A 16,670-nucleotide genomic window follows, 5' to 3' on the forward strand; every position below is an offset into this window, starting at 1 on the left:
GTGACTGGCGAGTTTTTCGTTTCTGGTTGGGTGTGGTAATCCCTCTTTCCATCCATGTTTCATTGTTTAGTGTCTTTCCTTGGTATATTATCTTTGTGTTGAACCAGATTGACTCCCAGGTGGTTCCCTTCACTTTCTGTCACATCCGTTTGTCTATTTTCATTAGTGCCTCTTTGGTGTGTCTGAGGATTGGGTTGAGTCTGTGAGGGTGTTTGTTCGCTGTGAGCAGCGCTATGGGGTTGAGTCCCCCCAGGATGTTTCTTTCTACTTTCAACCACTCTGGTTCATAGTCTTGCATGTTGGTCAGACAAAAAATACCTTGCTTTGCTAAGCATGCCATTTGGAAATTCTTGAAGTTCAGTAGGTTGAGGTCCCCCAGGTTCTTTGTTAGTCTCCACTTTTGTAGGTCGATTCTTGGTCTCTTATCTCTCCAGATAAAACTATTTATTAGTTTATCCAGTCTCTTGTGGAAGTTCTCTGTCATTGCCATGGGTAGCATGCTGAGTGTGTAGTTGATGGCTGGTGTAACCATCATCTTGATTGTTTCAATCCTGCCTCACCAGCTTATGTATTTGGGTGACCAGAGGTCCAATCTTTCCTTTATCTTTTTCAGGGTGGCTTCTTCATTGTGTTCTAGGGTTGACTTTAGGTCTCTTCCGAAGAGTAGGCCGAGATATTTAAGCGGTTTTGTTTGCCAGGCAAGACCCGAGTGTCCCAGTACCTCTTTTGTGGTGTGTATGTTCATTGGCTTACACTCCGATTTGTCCTTATTGAGCTTGTATCCAGAGGCTGCTGCGTACTCCCCTATTGTGTCCATTAGGGCTGTGATTGATGTGGTTGGTGTGGTGGTAGTGATGAGGATGTCGTCCGCGTATGCTGCGAGTTTCACCGTCTTGTTTTTGATTTTGATGCCTGTTATGTCGTTGTTATCTCTTATTCTGGCCAGTAGTGGTTCTAGCACCAGGAGGAAAAGTCCCGGTGATAGGGGGCATCCTTGCCTTGTGCCCCTTTCCAGCATTAGCGTCTCCGATGTACCCCCATTTACCACCACTTTTGCTCTTGGTTTGTTGTACAGGGCCATTACCATTGTTCTATATTTGGTACCTAATCCGAACTTATCCATGCATGTGTCCAGGAATGGCCAGGATACTCTGTCGAATGCTTTCTCTGCATCAAGTGCTATCATCACTGCCTGGTCTTCGCTGTGTGTCGTGTGGTTGATGAGGTGGCACAGCAGACACGTGTTACCTTGGGATAGCCTGTTCTTGATGTAGCTTACTTGTGAGTTGTGGATGAGAAGTGGTAGGACCCTGTTTAGTCTGTTTGCCAGGATCTTTGTGTAGATCTTGCAATCTACATTGATGAGTGATATGGGTCTGTAGTTTTGTGGGAGTTGCGGGTCTTTCCCTTCCCTTCCTTGGGGATCACAATGATATTGGCTTCGGCCATTGAGTCTGCCATTCTGCCCATGTGAATGCAATGCGTATATGTCTCTGCCATGATTGGTCGCAGTTGTTCGATGAACTTCTTGTAGAAGGTTGCCGTGTACCCATCTGGCCCCGATGCTTTGTTTGGTTTGAGTTGGTTGATTGCTGCGTCGATTTCCGCATATGTTATGTCTTCCTCGAGTGTTTCCCTTTGGTCCGCTGTTAGTGCCGGCAGGTTGGTTTTGCTGAGTATGGCTGAGCCTCCGTCAGCGTCTAGATTTTTTGTCTGCGCTGTATAGTTCTTGGTAGAATTGTCTGAAGACCTCTAGGATCCCCTTGTTTGTAGTTTGTGATTTGTTTGATTTGTCCGTTATGGCTGCAATTGCGTGCTGCCTCTGCTTCGCTTTCAGGTACAACACCAGTTGTTTCCCTGCCTTGTTGGCTGTGCATAGGTTTATGGCCTTGAATTTATTTAACAGTCGTGGGAAGCGGGATGCACGCCTTTTTTATATCACACTCTGATCATTTTAATCCAAAGTTTTATCTGTTTCCATCTTTTAGCGTGCAGACTTCTGAGGTGTAATGCCCAAACACACTTTTGTAAACATAACACCATATTTAAGCGCTTGTCCGCGCCTATCCGTCGCACAGCATTCTCATGCCTCCTCTGGCAATTTTTCCAACAAGTATACCAAAATTTTTCATCTAATTATCATTATCACTTGATCCATTCATCCTGTTTGCACTTATTTGCTTATTCCTCAAACGGGGTGTTCATGCCATTTTCCAGGTTTCTCATGTTGCCACCGTGTCCATCCGGACCTCTTAGTAAAAACACGAATAAAGCATTCTTCGTTCAGGGCAGTGTTTATTTGTAAAAAACTGAATGCATTTTGTGCATTATATGCACTTCTTCAGGGGTCACTATTAAAAAAAACAGTAAACAATCTTCACATTATGGAATTCTTTGCTGTGTGCATATGCATTAAAACTAGCATCTAATAACAATGCGCAACTCTGTACTCTATCACGTATACCATTAATTTCTCTTCATACTCAAACTGCAAGTTGACTACCCACGCAGCCTAATCTTAATTTCTTTAGTTATGGGTTTGCTGATCACGTTGACAAAAAATAACATAATTTAACCGTGGACCTGGTGCTCGAGCTACATGCAGCCGTTTAACCTTTCCCCTCTTCCCAACTTATTAAGAAGACTAACGTTCTACATCTCTTGTTTTCAAAACTCACTTCACAAGGAATTCAATACTTTTTATTGTTTAGGGGAAATGACGAACCTTTAGCCTCAGTCATTTCCTTCACTATAATTATCATAGCACTCTGCTTACATACCTGCGCTGAACTGTTTAAAAGCATTTGTTCCTCTCTCTAGCGGCTGCAGCCCTTCACGTTAACCCTCCCTCGATGTCACTGCCTTAAAACCTTCATTGTTAGCACGCCCACTAATCACATGAATTTAAATGGTTGCACGTTTTCTATGTTTCAATAGGTCACGTCTTGTTCCATGGTGCTCACAAACTACATGCCCCACAATCCCATCTACCAGAATGTATGTTTACAATATATAAATTCGTGAACATGAAGCTTTAACATATAATGTAAAGCGTCCTCTTCTTAATCAAATGAACATTGTCCTTTCAGAATCACGTTATTAAGTCCGAATGAGAATAAATAAAGCAATCTTCTCTTGTCTGTCATAGTTATCTGATCATATGGGTGCACTCCCGTGGAAGGGCATTCTTTGTGAGTCAACAGTCGTGGGAAGCGGGATGCACGCCTTTTTTATATCACACTCTCATCATTTTAATCCAAAGTTTTATCTGTTTCCATCTTTTAGCGTGCAGACTTCTGAAGTGTAATGCCCAAACACACTTTTGTAAACATAACACCATATTTAAGCGAGTGTCCGCGCCGATCCGCCGCACAGCATTCTCATGCCTCCTCTGGCAATTTTTCCAACAAGTATACCAAACTTTTTCATCTAATCATCATTATCACTTGATCCATTCATCCTGTTGCTTTGTTTGGTTTGAGTTGGTTGACTGCTGCGTCGATTTCCACATATGTTATGTCTTCCTTGAGTGTTTCCCTTTGGTCCGCTGTTAGAGCCGGCAGGTTGGTTTTGCTGAGTATGGCTGAGCCTCCGTCAGCGTCTAGATTTTTGTCTGCGCTGTATAGTTCCTGGTAGAATTGTCTGAAGACCTCTAGGATCCCCTTGTTTGTAGTTTGTGATTTGTTTGATTTGTCCGTTATGGCTGCGATTGCGTGCTGCCTCTGCTTCGCTTTCAGGTACGATACCAGTTGTTTCCCTGCCTTGTTGGCTGCGCATAGGTTTATGGCCATGAATTTATTTATCCATGATATCGCTTAGGATCTTGTTAAGCTCGTATTTCCTTTTTGTTAACACTGTCAGGGTGTTCCTGTCTGATATGTTTGAGCAGTGGCCTCTTTCCAGAAGAGAAATGTCTTCTTCCAGTTCTTTGATTTTCTTGTTTCTACCCCGGTTCATTCTTGCATTGATGTTTATCAGTTTACCTCTCAGTGTTGCTTTTAGGGCGTCCCAGATAGTGCTTTTCTCTACCTCACCATTGTCATTGTGTTCCAAGTATTCTCGTATGGTTTCTTCGATTTCTTTCACATTGCTGGGGTTTTGCAGGATGACGCTGTTTAGTCTCCATCTGCTGGTTGGTTTCTCATTGTGCCTCCCGCTCAGTGAAAGTGTGATGTGTGCATGGTCTGATATGGTAATCAGTGCTATTTCAGTGTGGTATATCAGGTGTGTGTGCGTGCTAGACATCAGTATGTAGTCTATCCTGCTGTAGGAGTTATGTGGGTGTGAATAAAAGGTGTATTCCTGTGCGCTCGGGTGTTGTAGCCTCCATGGGTCTGCGAGGTGGAGTTTGGCGCAGAGGTTTTTCAGAGTGTTGGCATTGAGGGAGTCGTGGCTTGTTCTGTGTGGGTGTCTATCTGTTGCCTGGTCTAAGACTTGGTTCATGTCTCCTGCTACTAGGAGAGGCTCATCCTGGGGAACTTCGGACAGCATCGTGCCGACTTCTTGCCAGAACTGTTTATCTTCTGAGTTTGGACCGTATATGTTGGCTATGTGTATTTGTTCGTCTCCTCTTGCCAGGCTTGTGAGTAGTATTCTTCCTTCATCGTCCTTGTGTGTTGTGTTTAGGGTCAGGTTGGCTTTCTTGCTCACTATGGTGATAACCCCGCGTTCTTTTTTGTTCGGCTGGTAAGCAAAGTACTTCCCCTATCCACCTTGCCTTCAGGTGTTAGCTTAGTTTCCTGAAGTACGTAGACGTCCCTTTTCAGTTTTGCTAGGTAGTCTAGCACCTTCCTGCGCTTGATTGGGTGGTTAAGGCCTTTGACATTCATTTACACTACCTTGAGGTTTATGGCCGATCTGGCTTGCGTTGGCGGGTTCATGGTGGTTTGGCGTTTCGCCGCTCGTCGGTGGGTTGGTTAGGTGTCCGGCTTCCGTCGACATTGTTATGTGGTTCCCTCTTCGAGTAGCCCCCCCCAGGGCTGTGGGATAGTGAAAGTGAGGGTATAGATGAGATAAAGAAATACAGAGAAAGAGATGCATAGTTATGTACTGTGGTGTTCGCCCATGATTTCCCATTCCCCCCCCCTCTTTGTCCTCCTCCCTCCCTCCCTCCCCCCTCCCTCCGCCTTTTGAAATGTGAGCGTGTGACAGCAAGGGTCCTCCCTCTCTCCCCCCCAGTCTCTGTCTGTTAGGAAGGTGTGGAGGTCTTGTCACTTGTGCCCTTGCATGGTGGGGTCCCCCCTCTTAGTTCGATCTTGACTGTAAGGGGAAAAGGATATGGCTGCGCTGTAGTGGCTTCCGTTCCGCCGCTGACGTCTTTGAGGTAGTTTGTAGCGTTTCTTCCCTCTACAGCTTACTACAGGGGGTAGTTGTAGTCAGCACACTTGTGATTGTTGAGAACTTGAGGTAGATATAGTTGTCTTTGTGTACTTTGTGCAAGACCCCCCTTGGGGACTACATAATAGTCATTTCGCTTCTTTCTTCCAGGTTGAGGTAGGTATGTTGATAAAGTTCGCCGGTGGTGTGCAGTCATGTTTGTGGTTGGCCTTGGTTATCTTAGCAGTGTGCCTTATTCCGCACCGCTCCGACGATGCTCTTCTCTTCGCTCCTGGGCTTTGTAGGTCCATTTCCTCTGGATCTGGTCCATTTAGATATCTCCTTAGTTCGTTGGGGTCCTCGAAGGCGCTGGTGCCGTTCCTGTCTGTTATTTTCATCTTGGAAGGTCTGGCGAAGCTAAAGGTGATGTTGTTCCTGCGGATTTTGTCTCGTAGGGCTAGGAACCCTTTCCTTATCTCCACTGTGAGTTTGGAGTAGTCTTGTGTGATTGTTATTTTCTGCCCTTTAATGAGTAGCGGCTGGCCTTTTCTGGCGACTGCGAAGATTGCATCTGTTTGGTTTGCGCGTAGCGGTTTGCAGATTATTGGCCTTGGGCTGTTGCTGTTTGTGGGCTTTCTTGCTGGGATGCGGTACGCTCTCTCAATTTCGAAGGGTTTGTCAATTTGAGGCCCGTGAGTTTCGGTATTATGTTCTCTAACATGACTGCACACGATCCCGGGGTGTCTTCCTCTCCTTCAGGAACCCCCAGCAGCCTTATGTTTCCTTTCCGGCTTTTGTCGTCTTGTTCTGCCAGGATTCTTTGCCAAGCGTTGGTCCCTCTTATACTATGCCCAGGTCCTTGTGCATTACTTCTGTGCGGTCTTCCAGGCCACTAACTCTTTTTTCCGCCGCATCAATTCTTCCATTTGCTCTGCTTTGTTCTGCCCTTATGGCAATTAGTTCCATTTCAATGTTGTCGACAGTTTTTTTCGTGGCCTTGGCGAGGTCGTTGCCTTCGGTAATTTTCTTCAGGAGTGTGTCTAGCATGATTGTTTCGCCCGCCTTGGACGTTTTTGAGTTTGCCTGAGGAATCTGGGTATTCGTTCCTGCTTTTTTTCGGGTCGTTCGAGATCTTTTTTCTGCCATGGTGTCGTAACCCCTTCTGATTTGGTGGGTTAGAAGCCTGCCTTCCCTTTGTTGCTGTTTAGTTGGGTCTGCTTTTGAAGCTCTGGCTGCTTTTGTGGTAGTGCTTCTTTGTGGCAGGGGGTCTTCTTCCCTAAGTCGGCACGGCCACTTGACTGTCCTGGTTCTGATCTTCCCCCCCACCAGCTCCTACGTCTGGTCTTCCCTGGTGCCGGCTGCGTGTTATTGAACCATGAACTGTTGCTGTGTGCTTTGTGCCGCTCGTATCTGCGTTCGTGGCTCTGGGAGTGCTTGTACCCTTGTATGCCCTGTATGCCCTGCTCACGAGCTTGCCGGCTTGGTGTTTGCCTTATAGGTGTCCGATCTCGCTTGTCAGGGTTTTGGCATTTGGCTACCCTCTCTGCTGTGGTAGCGTCTCGCTTTGTGCGGTGCGCGTTCACCTTATTGCCCCGCTCCAAGATTCCGCCCCTTATGTCGATTTGCTAGTCCCGCTTCAAAATGGCCGCCGCCCTGCTGTGTTCGCCCCTCCACGCTTGGGATCTGCTGTGCCTCAGACCAAGGGTGGATCGCACGCTCTGCTGCCCTGGTTGTTCTGCTGCCCTGGTTTGCAGCGTGTGCTCGCTTTTTTGTGCTTTTTCGGCCTCCCTGCACCAAGATGGTGGCCGATGTTGGTTTGCTGGTCCGCTTCAAAATGGCCGTCGCCCCGCTGTGCTCGCTCCCCTCGCTGCCTTGGAATCTACTGTGCTCCGGACCCGGGGCGGGTAACACGTTCCGTTGCTCTGGTTTGTCGGTGCTGATCGTCTGACTGCCCCAGCGTGTTGGTCGCTTTTGTCTTTGTCTTTTTTTTTTTCCGGCCTGCCTGCACCAAGATGGCTGCTGCCTTGACCACCTTCGGTGCCCTGGCCGCTGGTACCGCTGGTGTTGGTTGGCGCTCGAAGCTGCACTCTTACTCGCCCTCCGCCGGCTTGTGCTCCTGCGCCCCGGTGCTCTGCCCAATCACACCGCCGCTTCCGCCGTCCGATCTCCTTCTCCCCCACGTGCCAGCTCCGCTCCGCTTCTTCACCGGACTTCCGTGCTGCTGCCACAGCTTGTGTTGAGGGCCTACTGCTCCTTGTCCTCAACTTCTGGGTTTGTGTGTCGGGGTACAATGGCCGCTTAAGATGGCCGCTCCCTGTTCCCCGGCTTCAGTTTTGGTTACGTTCTCCCTGCCGAGTCGCGGGGGCTCTCTCTCTCAGCGTGTGTCTCCTCTTTTTTATGCCTTACTTGCCCCTTGCACTTCTCTCGCTCGTTACCTTCGGGGGTATGCTGGCGAGCGTTGAGTGCGCCTCACTGGTGGTTCCTTCGGTTATGCGCTTTATCTCCGCCTTCCCCTCTCATGTCGCCATCTTGGGCTTCGCTCCATTGCTTCTCCTCAGCCCGTTATTTTGCCGCTTGTATCTCCTCGGCTGTGGCTTCTCAGGATCTGCGGGCTACTCCTTGGGGTACCCCCAACCTTCATATGCCTCCTCGTCTCCTTTTTCCCCTTTTTGGGGGGGGGGTTTCCTCGGTTGCTCCCCGCTGGTTCGACTTGGGGGTCGGGAGCTCCGGACTTAGGTCTGCTGCCTCCTCGCCATCCAAGCCACGCCCCCCACAGATATGATATTTTCATATCTGTGAACAAGACAGACAACACTTCATCAGTGTATGTCAATTTGGCTATAAATAAGTGTTAAAGAAAAATAAAAGAAATATACAGGATCAAAGTGTGTCACCTGCTGTTAGTCATGTTACTGCCCCTTCCCTTAAGGAATAGGCAGCCCTAGATTTATGTATCCTGATTGGACGTAAGGATAAAATTATAGATATTTTTTATTTTAAGAATTTATAGAGCGCGACTGTCACCGTTGCAGGCATCCTGGCGCTAATAGAATCCAGACTACAGAAGGCAGCGAAGTATGCCTGGGGAGCGAAGGCTAGCCAGGGAAAAGCCAAGTTTTTACCTTTTTCCTAAACTGCATAAGTTCATTAGTGGCCCTAATCTCGATGGGGAGAGTGTTCCAGAGTCTGGATGCAGTCACCTGAAAGGATCTGCCACCAGCTCTGAACTTCTTAAATCTGGGAACAACTACCAGTTTAGCATCCGATGAGCGAAGGTGTCTGGAAGGGGTGTACCAGACAAACTTGGACCTGAGGGGGACTGGGCCGCATCCGTGAAGAGCCCTAAACACAATGCAAAGGGCTTTAAATTGAATCCTCTGTCTAAGAGGAAGCCAATGTAGTTTTGCAAGGGCAGATGGACCATGAGATCTCCTAGGCAGCCCCAACGCCAATTTAGCCGCCGCAGATTGAACCCTTTGGAGTCTGTCCAGTAGATACTCAGGGGACCCGAGCAGGAGGGCATTACAATAGTCCAACCTGCTCAGGATGGTACATCTAACCACCTGGACGCGGGCATGAGATGGTAGCAGGGGCAGAACCTTCCTGAGTGAGCGAAGGATGGAGAAACAACAGGCCGATGTTTTCTGAACATGGGTGTCCATACTGAGCCCATGGTTCAGCATGACTCCCAGGTTACGGACAGAGTCTGAAGGCCGGACGCTAGAGCCGGATTCCGGGGGCCAAAAATTGTTCGGAAACGGGCGAGGGATCCTTGTTCCAGCGCTAAAAAGCACTTCAGTTTTCCCAGCATTAAACTGAAGCGAGTTTGCCTTTAACCAGCTGGCCGTATTCCTGAGGCAGTTGTGTAAAACCTCCACAGAGATGGACTCCTCTCCTTCCAAGGAAAGGATCATCTGCGTGTCATCGGCATAATTAATAATTCGAATGCCAAAGCCTTTGATGAGCGAGATTAGTGGCCTAAGGTAAATATTAAAAAGGATAGGGCTGATGGCAGAGCCCTGGGGCACACCATGCAGGACGGGGGAGAAGGGGGATTGAAAAGGAGGCATAGAAACCGCCTGCTGCCTGCCCTGCAAAAAAGAGTGGAACCAACTCAGAGCCGAGTCTCTCACCCCTGTCTCAAACAACCGCCTTAACAAGATCTTATGATTAACCGTGTCAAAGGCGGCAGACATATCAAGCAGAATCAAAAAAGAAGCCTGATTTCTGTCTGCACGCCTCTGAAGTTCATCCATGGCGGTGATGAGGGCTGTTTCGGTCCCATGGGCCGGCCGGAAGCCAAATTGGTCCTCGTCAAGTAGGAGAAGTTGTTCTAAGTGGGTGGAAAGAGTGTTACTAACCACTCGCTCGACTATCTTGGCGGGAAAAGGCAACAGTGAAATGGGTCGGTAGTTTTTTGAACACTCTGGGTCCAGAGAGGGTTTTTTCAACAGGGGAGAGACGAGCGCACGCTTCCAGTGGGCAGGAACGGTGCCTCTTGTACATGGTGACTTAATTTCTATATTACATTAGTCAGTTTTGTTCTGCTTCCTAAGTAGTATATGGCTTTGTTCCTTAAAAGGAAAACAGGTTTCATTTTTCCCTGAAGAAGGAACTGGAACATTAGCTAAGGTTACCGTATATGGTTTAGCGGCCAGCGGTAGAGCTAACCTTTGTGAACTATTTTGATTTTTGTGTATCACCCATACTTTTGGTATTGTGTCACATGCTTGACTATCACCCAAGTAATTTCTTGTTCTTCCTATAGATTTTTCTTTTGTCACTTCTCCCCTGACCGATGTCACATCGTGCCTAGTTATTGGGGATTTTAGCTGTGTCCTAGTTCCATTTCTCTTTTCCATATTCCTTTCACCAGTCAGCCCATTTGTTGTTATTGGTGTATTGTTCAGGTTCACACTTCCAGACTGCAGTAATGTACCGGAGACCCTGTATTATGTATAATTCCCTTTTGTTTAACCAGACTGGTTTTTAAGAATTTTCTTTAGGCCTACTTCGAGGTTTTCCAGTCTGACTGTCAGGGTAGTGATGGACTGGTTAACTGACTCAATTCTATAGTAAGACAAGTTTTTCCACCTCAATAGGAGATACCTTACATTTTTTTTTTAACATGACAAATTTTCAATGACTATTTTAATTTGGATTTTTACCTTTTTTTTCCTGCTGCTTTAATTTTTGGTGGGATCAGATGTGTTCCAAATCATGGAAATACTAGGACTCTCTAGTGCTTATCTTTTGTTTCCACATTTGATCATTAGCTTGTGTATTGCATAGTGCACCTGATGCACAGTTATTAAAAGGGAGGTGTCTACATGTCCCTGATGATCTGTATTATGCGATTTCTCTTTTGAGACGTTCTAGATAAGGAATTTAGGAACACCTATATGTAATCATTGAGAGAAAAAAAATGTGTTTACCCCATTAGACGATGCCACTATGTGTGAGGACATCCATTCAGATAGAATTCCCATGTCGCTATCTACCCTTAGATGGTGGAGGATATGCTCTCACACGGAAACCCAATTGAAGAGCCTAGAGGCACTATTTTGCCTACGGCCTTTGTCTTTGTATTGCCTTTGAGAATGACAGTGTATTCTAGACCACAATTGTCCCATGGCGGATGGCCACTCCTTTGAAGATTGCAGGCCACCTGCTTGCAGTCCCCTTGTTATACAATGAACTGTTTAAAGCATCGCACTTGCTCCATCAGACGGCATTGAACATCACAGAACGAGAATTTCAGTGCAAAAGAGCGAAAGAGAAGGATTCCTGTTGTTTTGAGGCTTCAGTTTTCCACCTGTCATGTGGTGGTAACCTCTGACAGTGTGCAGTCCCTTGAGCCCATTGGCCTGAGTTTTGGCCACACACACCCCCCTTTTCCTTTGCTCCAACTGAAGTGCAGTGCACCGGAGGATCCAAGATTGGCAAAAGGCACTACATTCTGGTGCCCATGAAAGAGCAGCCTGAGCGTCCTCTGACACTGAATAATGAGTGTTGGAGCCTGAGAATGTAGACCCGGGTCTGCACGAGATGATCTGTGCCCATGACCAATGAAGAGCACAATATCTGTAGTGTCTGCCGCAGAGGAGAGACACTGGTGCACTGCATTGAGACATTGAGACTTTCAAGTGAGCTGTGAGTGTTTGCCAGGAGGGCACTCCAACGGATACTGAGAAGCACTATTTCATGGAAGGCATGAATCAAGAGGCCCAATGCGAAAAGAATGGGAGCAGATTTGATGGACAATAGAAGCCTGCCAGAGAGGCTTGGAATGGACTCTGGGCATAGTTGTGGTTGCACAAGTGGTTTCCGTGCGATTGCATAAAATGGGTGTTAGGAGACTGATTCTTATTTTTTTGTTGACGGTGTTTTAAAGTAGTATTCTGTTTAGTAAAAGCAGAATAAAGTCCATTCTCTGTGGAAGAGTATTCCCTTTTTACCTCAGAGCATTGATAAGGATTGCCACTGTTTCACCTGAATATATAATAAGTTACTGAAATACATAGGAGCCCTAAAATGTTACTAGATAATGTTAGGATTTGCTTATGCTTAGGGTTGAGAAAAATGATTATTTGTTTGTAATAGTGGTCATTACCTTCTCCTGTTGTCTATATGTTAATTATGACCCAATGCCCTGTTCTCTTTGTATTCCTGCTCATACCTTTAATGAAATGTTTAGAATGGAAAATGCTCGCCTAGCAATTAATTAGGATTTGCCTGTGTAATGGCAAAAGGAGGGTCTGAGGTTCTTTAATTTTGACTCCATTTTACATTCAACTCCATTTTGTGTTGCCTTTACACAGGCTGCATGATTCACAAAGTGTCTCTGCCCTTTCGACTGCAACGTGTTGAAAACCCCCTCTGTCCTTGTCTTGAAACCCATCTCAGACACCAGCCGGCCTAAACTAATTCTTGTCTGGACCACCTAATCTCTTTATCAACTATCTGTTAGCCTTTAGCATTCTTCTCGTGGCGTATCTTATCTTTTGGCCTTCGCTATTCTCTCCCTGTATTTTCCTATTTCACAACCTTTCCTTTGAAGCACACAGACATGTTCTGCCATTACTGATTGACCTATATGTGCTGTAATTGATTGACTTATCGGGTTGGGCAAAAGCACGACTCAAGGGGGATGTTCTGGTTACATGATGCCTGGTTTTGAATGTTTTCCTATTGGCTAATATTTGGCCGATCTTGCATGTCCATGTTAGGCATTTTGCATGCTTGCAAAAGCTAGGACTGCCCCTTACTTTTATGCTGAGTTTGTAACCCTAAGCATATATAAGGCCTCTGTTTTCGGTACTCCTCAGACTGCCTCATTCAGTTGCTAAGGCTTCTGTGTGACGTAGTCTCACTCATTTGAGTTTAATAAAAATGTTCTCTTTATATTCCAGCTTCTGTGTCAGATTCTTCTTTGTATCAGTGAGACCCCTGAGAATGAAGATTTCATTTCTTCACTTTCCCAGGGGTTTGATCTCCTTCCCCCACGGTCTGTGGTTGTATTATCCACGGATGCCAGTGCCTTGGGTTGGGGTGCCGTTCTGGGTGCCTCCAAGGCTCAGGGTCGGTGGTCCCGTTTTGAGTCCCTCCAGTCCTCGAACTGGAAAGAGTTGAGGGCGGTTTGGTTGGCTCTTCTGTGGTTCGCTCCTCTCCTTCGGGGTCGGGCGGTCTCGGTGCAGACCGACAACCAGGTTGTTTCATGCTTATGTGAACCGCCAAGGGGGCATGTGTCGATCTCTGTTTCTCCTGTCCCGGAAGATCGGGCTTTGGACCGAGTTGACTCTCTTGTCTCTGACGGCGGTCTATCTTCCGGGGAAGGAGAATGGGCCTGCGGATTCTTTGAGCAGGGTGTTTCCCTCCTCTGTGTCCCTGTGTCTGTCCCCGGGTCTGTTCGATCTGATTGTCCTCAGGTTCCGCCTTCCTTGGCTGGATCTTTTTGCCTCGGAGGATTCTGCCCTTCTTCCTTTGTTTTGCAGCATCATTACCTCTCGGTTGGCGTGGGCCACCGATGCTTTCTCGATTCCATGGTCGACCGGGCTGCTGTTTGCCTTCCCTCTGTTTGCCTTGATTCTGTGGGTCCTCCAGTAGTGTCGGGCGGAGGTTCTCCTGGTGGTACCGAAGTGGTCTCATCAGTCCTGGTTTCCCCTTCTGCTGACCTTTTCTGTTTGCTCACATTGGAGGTTCCCCTGTGTCCCTCTCCTCTGCGGGCTCCTCTTCTTGGGATTGCCACCCTGCACCGCCTCCGGCTGGGGGTTTGGCACTTGAGAGGTTGAGTTTGCTGGGTCTGGGTTGCTCTGTGGAGGTTGCCCAATGTCTCTAGCTGTCTCGGCGCCCTTCCACCTTGAAATCCTATGCCCGTCGCTGGAAGAATTTCTCCTCCGGATTTCCCCTTCTGCTGACCTTTTCTGTTTGCTCACATTGGAGGTTTCCCCTGTGTCCCTCTCCTCTGCGGGCTCCTCTTCTCGGGATTGCCTCCCTGCACCGCCTCCGGCTGGGGGTTTGGCACTTGAGAGGTTGAGCTTGCTGGGTCTGGGTTGCTCTGTGGAGGTTGCCCAATGTCTCTAGCTGTCTCGGCGCCCTTCCACCTTGAAATCCTATGCCCGTCACTGGAAGAATTTCTCCTCCTGGTGTCCTGGGAAGGGTCTCTCTTCTGCCTCCTGTGAGGCTGTGAGGGTGTTGGACTTCTTGAGGGTGCACAGACATAATATTGAGTCCAAAATATCGATTGGACACATTATCGTGTTTTTAATATAGACTGGACAAAATATTGACAGGACAGAATATAGACTACAAAAATATCGTTTTTAAGGTAAGTGAAGTAATATCGACTGTTAAAAATATAGTTAGTTAAAATATCGAAGTATATAATATAGATAGTTAAAAATATCGATTTTGTAATAATATATAATTTTTTATAGTGTATTTTTATGTTATAATATGTGTGAAAAGTGTGTATTTATGTTATAAATAATTATATTTAATGAATTTTGGTTTTATAATTATTGCGTACTTTAATTCTGTAGCGGGTTGTGGGTTTATAGGGGAATAGGGTGGGAAGTAATTTAATTATAATTAATTAAATATGTAAATCTACTTATTGATAGTAATTTGTAATTAATTGTTAATTAATTTATATGTGTTAATTAATTTAATTGTAATTGGAAAACAATTATCATTAATTGATTAATTGGTAATTATGTAAAATATACTAATTTAATTCTGTAGCGGGTTGTGGGTTTATAGGGGAATAGGGTGGGAAGTAATTTAATTATAATTAATTAAATATGTAAATGTATTTATTGATAGTAAATAGTAATTAATTGTTAATTCATTCATATTTGTTAATTAATTTAATTAAAATTGTTAATTAATTTTTATTAATTGATTAATTGGTAATTATGTAAATTTTACTAATTTAATTTCTGTAGCGGGTTGTGGGTTTATAGGGGCATAGGGTGGAAAGTAATTTATTAATAATTAATTTAATAATAAAACGAATTAAAAATTATTTATTTGGAAATAATTGTAAAATAATTTTAAATGATAAAATAATTAATTGTTAATGTTTAATTAATTTGTATTAATAGGTGATTAATTGAAATAATTATTGTTAATTAGTTTTTTAAAATAATTATTAATAGATATTCATTTTTAGATATTTGAATAATATATGAAATATTTACTTTCCCTAATGTTGTATTCTCTGGAGTGGGAATAGTAATTGTAACCCCTACGCTATCCAACGCTTTCCCTACTGTTGCATCCACTGGAGTGGGAATAGTAATTTTTACCCCTACGCTATCCAACGCTTTCCCTACTGTTGCACTCTTTGGAGTGGGAATAGTAATTTTAACCCCTACGCTATCCAACACTTTCCCTACTGTTGCACCCACTGGAGTGGGAATAGTAATTTTAACCCCTACGCTATCCAACGCTTTCCCTACTGTTGCACTCTTTGGAGTGGGAATAGTAATTGTAACCCCTACGCTATCCAACACTTTCCCTACTGTTGCACCCACTGGAGTGGGAATAGTAATTATAACCCCTACGCTATCCAACGCTTTCCCTACTGTTGCACTCTTTGGAGTGGGAATAGTAATTTTTACCCCTACGCTATCCAACGCTTTCCCTACTGTTGCACCCACTGGAGTGGGAATAGTAATTTTAACCCCTACACTATCCAACGCTTTCCCTACTGTTGCACCCACTGGAGTGGGAATAGTAATTTTAACCCCTACGCTATCCAACGCTTTCCCTACTGTTGCACTCTTTGGAGTGGGAATAGTAATTTTAACCCCTCCGCTATCCAACCATTTCCCTACTCTTGCACTCTTTGGAGTGGGAATAGTAATTTTTACCCCTAGGCTATCCAACGCTTTCCCTACTGTTGCACCCACTGGAGTGGGAATAGTAATTTTAACCCCTACGCTATCCAACGCTTTCCCTACTGTTGCACCCACTGGAGTGGGAATAGTAATTTTAACCCCTACGCTATCCAACGCTTTCCCTACTGTTGCACTCTTTGGAGTGGGAATAGTAATTTTAACCCCTATCCTATCCAACGCTTTCCCTACTGTTGCACTCTTTGGAGTGGGAATAGTAATTTTAACCCCTACGCTATCCAACGCTTTCCCTACTGTTGCACCCACTGGAGTGGGAATAGTAATTTTTACTCTTTTGTTATTGTATGTTAATAATATTGGCTATTATTTAATTATATTTTGTTACTCTATATATATGTTTTAAGAAATATGAATTAAAAGAAAATATTTTTTTACTTTCATTAATTATTTAATTTTTATAAGTTTTTTTAAGTATATTTTAGTACTTAGTTTTTAATATTAATTTAATTTAACATTGTTTTTAGTAAATTCGATATTTTTTTAAACTATATTATTGTAAACGATATTTTTAACTCGATATTTTTGTACTTACCTGTTTGTAGATAGAAACTCAATATTTTGTCTGTCGATATTTTCTCAACGATATTCTTGCAGGTCGATATTTTGTCTCGATATTATTTCAATGATCCCTTCTTGAGGCATGGTTTCGTCTTGGGGCTTGCAGTTTCTTCCCTACGGGCGCAGTGGGCTGCCATTCTTGCTTTTCGGGGTTCCTCTGTGTCCTCTGTCTCTCCGTTGGTGGCTCGCCTTCTGAGGAGTTTTTTACTTCAGCGTCCTGTTTCTCGTTCTCCTGTGCCTCCTTGGGATCTTCCTTTGGTTCTCCAGGCTTTGACGGGTCCTCCTTTCGAACCTTTGCACTACGTGGCCCTGAAGTTCCTTTCTGCTAAGATTCTTTTCCTTGTGGTAAATAAAATTACCTATACTTAATTTATG

The sequence above is a fragment of the Lissotriton vulgaris genome, chromosome 5 (genome assembly GCF_964263255.1).
Source record: "Lissotriton vulgaris chromosome 5, aLisVul1.2, whole genome shotgun sequence".
In the NCBI taxonomy this organism is placed as follows: Eukaryota; Metazoa; Chordata; class Amphibia; order Caudata; family Salamandridae; genus Lissotriton; species Lissotriton vulgaris.